This window comes from Bos mutus, chromosome X (genome assembly GCF_027580195.1).
Source record: "Bos mutus isolate GX-2022 chromosome X, NWIPB_WYAK_1.1, whole genome shotgun sequence".
Lineage (NCBI taxonomy): Eukaryota > Metazoa > Chordata > Mammalia > Artiodactyla > Bovidae > Bos > Bos mutus.
Window position 1 is genome coordinate 121,524,496 of NC_091646.1, and position 4,668 is coordinate 121,529,163.

The window sequence follows — 4,668 nt, forward strand, 5'->3', positions numbered from 1 at the left end:
AGATGGTAGAAAAAGTTGGGGGAGGGAGGACTTGATTGAATTCTGCCTTTGAAGGAAAACACTCACTTTGATTTTTAAAAATCTTCACAAATAGCTTTAAGAATTTAAAGATATAATTAACTATCATGGTTATATAAGTGTTATATGTCAATTGCAACATGTAAAATGATCATATATATTTAAAGTCAGTTAATTCTTTAGCTTGTTGCTGCTGCTGCTAAGTCACTTCAGTCATGTCCGACTCTGTGCGACCCCATAGACAGCAACCCACCAGGCTCCCCCGTCCCTGGGATTCTCCAGGCAAGAACACTGGAGTGGGTTTACATTGCCTTCTCTGACTCTTTAGCTTAGGTGTTGGCAAACTTTTTGTGTAAAGTCATATAGTAAATATTTTTGGCTTTGCAAGCCGTGAAATAGTTTTTGCGACTAGTCAGTTCTGCTTTTGTAGTGTATGCAAGTGAGTCGGAGTGGCCATATTCCAAACAACTTTATTTACAAAACAGGCAGTGGGCTAGATTTGTCCCTTGAGCCATAGCTTGCCATTCCCTGCTTTAATTTACAGTTATTTCATGTTGGAATGTGCCAGCCTTATCTTAAGGGAAATTCAAATAATGAAAGGGAATAATTTTTCATTTTAGAGAAAATTTCACTGGTTACTCATGTTCTCCCAGTACTGTGTGTCAAGGGTAGAAATCAGGAGAACCAACTGTCAAAACTCAAGCAATAAAAACCAACATATCTGTGTATCTGTGATAATTAAGAAAACCAAGACAAAATAAACTCCAAAATAAAGGAAAACCAAAAATCTAGTTTCTGTTAAAAAACAAAAGAAAATGGTTTCATTTTGCTGTATCTTCCAACTGCCCTCCAGTTTCCATTCTTTTCCTTTACCTGTTGTTAGGGATGAAGAATTAAGTCAGTCAGTCCTTGGACTCCAAATTATTTTTGAATTCAGAAGGTTTGTTATTGAATGAAGTGCAAAGAAATAGAGGAAAACAATAGAATGGGAAAGACTAGAGATCTCTTCAAGAAAATTAGAGATACCAAGGGAATATTTCATGCAAAGATGAGCACAATAACAGACAGAAATGGTATGGACCTAACAGAAGCAGAAGATATTAAGAAGAGGTGGCAAGAATACACAGAAGAACTCTACAAAAAAGATCTTCACAACCCAGATAACCATGATGGTGTGCTCACTCACCTAAAGCCAGACATCCTGGAATGCAATGTCAAGTGGGCCTTAAAAAGCATCACTATCAACAAAGCTAGTGGAGATGATGGAATTCCAGTTGAGCTATTTCAAATCCTGAAAGATGATACTGTGAAAGTGCTGTACTCAGTATGCCAGAAAATTTGAAAAACTCAGCAGTGGCTACAGGACTGAAACAGATCAGTTTTCATTTCAGTTCCAATGAAGGGCAATGCCAAAGAATGTTCAAACTACCACACAATTGCACTCATCTCATACACTAGCAAAGTAATGCTGAAAATTATCCAAGCCAGGCTTCAACCATATGTGAACTGAGAACTTCCAGATGTTCAAGCTGGATTTAGAAAAGGCAGAGGAACCAGAGATCAAATTGCCAACATCTGTTGGATCATCAAAAAAGCAAGAGAGTTCCAGGAAAACATCTACTTCTGCTTTATTGATTACGCCAAAGCCTTTGACTGTGTGGATCACAACAAACTGTGGAAAATTCTTCAAGAGATGGGAATACCAGACCAACTTACCTGCCCCCTGACAAGCCTGTATGCAGATCAAGAAGCAACAGTTAGAACTGGACATGGGACTAGTTCCAACTGGACTAGTTCCAACTGGTTCCAATTGGACTGGTTCCAAATTGGGAAAGGAGTATGTCAAGGCTCTATATTGTAACCCTACTTATCTAACTTGTATGCAGAGTACATCATGTAAAATGCTGGACTGGATGAAGCACAAGCTGGAATCAAGCTTGCTGGGAGAAATATCAATAACCTCAGATATGCAGATGATACCACCCTTATAGCAGAAAGTGAAGAGGGACTAAAGAGTCTCTTGATGAAAGTGAAAGAGGAGAGTGGAAAAAGTTGGCTTAAAGCTCAACATTCAAAAAATGAAGACTATGACATCCAGTCCACCCCTTCATGGCAAATAGGTGGGGAAACAATGGAAATGGTGACAGACTTTATTTTCTTAGGCTCCAAAATCACTGCAGATGGTGACTGCAGCCATGAAATTAAAAGATGCTTGTTCCTTGGAAGAAAAGCTATGACCAACCTAGACAGCATATTAAAAAGCAGAGACATTACTTGCCAACAAAGGTCCGTCTAGTCAAAGCTATGTTTTTTTCCAGGAGTCATGTATGGATGTGAGAGTTGGGCCATAAAGAAAGCCCTGAGCCAAAGAATTGATCCTTTTGAACTGTGGTGTTGAAGAAGACTCTTGAGACTCCCTTGGACTGCAAAGAGATCAAGCCAGTCAATCCTAAAGGAAATCAGTCCTGAATATTCATTGGAAGGACTGATGCTGAAGCTGAAGGTCCAATCCTTTGACCACCTAATGTGAAGAACTGACTCATTTGAAAGGACCCTGATACTGGGAACGATTGAAGGCAGAAGGAGAAGGGGACAACAGAGGATGAGATGGTTGGATGGCATCACCAATTCGATGGACATGAGTTTGAGCAATCTATGGGAGTTGATGATGGACAGAGAAGCCTGGCATGCTGCAGTCATGGGGTCTCAGATTTGGACATGACTGAATGACTGAACTGAACTGTTATTGAATGAATGAATGAATATATTTGGTAGTACGTCTTCCAACTTAAAAGTTCCTTTCACAGGAGTTCGTCATGGAGCATTATTAGCTCTCCTTGAATAAAATGCTTTCAGCCAAATTATACATAAGCGTTTTCATTTGGAAAATGTCTTTAAATAGCAATTAGGTCCAACTTGTTTTGTAAAGGAGGACCACTGTGTTAACATCATTCCCCACATTATACTCTTACTGAGTGGCAGCCTTTGATGAGTTTTAGGTATATTTCAATTATCCCAGCAATAGTTTGAAGTTCAAGTTAATGAAGTTATAAATGCATTCTTTTAGAGTTTAATCTAAAAGTTCACCTGAAAGTATGGTTTGTCATAAGAAATTTGTTGACTTACTATTAAGATCATTTCGAAGCAAAGTACATTTATATCCTTTTGTCATTCATGAAGTACTTTTCATGTAATTATCTCAATTGATTTCAGTAACAACTTTGTTAGATATGCCACTTTAAAGTATTTTTATGTTTTTGAACAAGTGTTGGAAAAAAATACATGCTTACATTTCTATATTCATCATGTTTAGGAAATTAAACTGTAAGCTCTGTTTAGGTGGAACAATGTCTTATTCACTGTTGTATCCACAGCAGCTAGTACTACTGCCATATAATAGGCATTCTGTACATATTGTTGCATCAATAAATTAGTAGGTGTGAAGTAAGACATATATCAAAGTTCCTACTATAGAGAGGAGAAAACAAAAATTCAGAGATTTTCAATGATGTACTTAAGTGTGAATGGCTGGTAAGTAGAAATAGAACTGGAGTACAGAAAATATTAATCAAATAATGCATATAAATTGCTTAGCACAATGCCTAAGGCATAACAGATGATCAGTGTGTACTTATTTTGCATCATATGCATGCATACCTGTGTACCTGTGTGCTCAGTCACTTCAGTCATGTCCGACCCCATGGACTGAAGCCTGCCAGGCTCCTTCATACATGGGATTTCCCAGGCAAGAATACTGGAGTGTGTTGCCCTTTCCTTCTCCAGGGGATCTTCCCAACCCAGGGGTGAAACCCATGTCTCCTGCATTGCAGGTGCATTCTTTACCCTCTGAGCAACCTGGGAAGTCCATATTCTATGCATGTATTCACTTAATTTAGTGATCTTTCTACTATACTGCACCATAGTAACAGTACATATGATAGAAAATAATCCAGTATTTTAAATAGCATCTACTAAAATGTAAATATATCCTCAAAGACTAATTAATTTCTCTCTTCTTCATTTTCACATATTATCTTAAGTTTATTTAAAACCCAAAGACAATTAAATTGAATTTTATGCAAGAGCATAAAAATAAAGCTATCTTCTATTCATCATACACCAATTTGCCTGTGTCAAAGAGGAAAACTTCCATTTAGCCCCCTGAAATGTATACAAGCTGTTGTTCCCCTTTGCAAATAAAGAGCCATTTACTTTGTAAATTACCATTAATTACAAACAAAAGCCCAGAAATAGGTCTGTGCAGATTCACGCCAGTTAGGCAGCTCTTAAATAGTGAGCTTTGCCTGAGTCCTATTTTAAATACCTTCATTATTAACAATGTCATGTTATCCTTAGAACTGAATACCGTGCAGTAAACCCCTAAAATAAAATTTTGAACATTTCAAAACAGTCAAGGCAGCCTTTACAGAAAGTATTTTGCCACATACCTACTAAACCAAGCCATCTATTGATACAAACATACATTTTTCTTTCATAAGTCTGCTTTTTGGAGGGTGTCTCATTTTGGTAAGGGCAGAGAACTGTCAGTTTTTCAAGTAAGGCTCATATTTATTTATTTAAACACAGATGAACTTTTCTTATTTTAACTTCCTTAAAGACTTCATAGGGGAAGTCTTTAGAAGTGTTCAT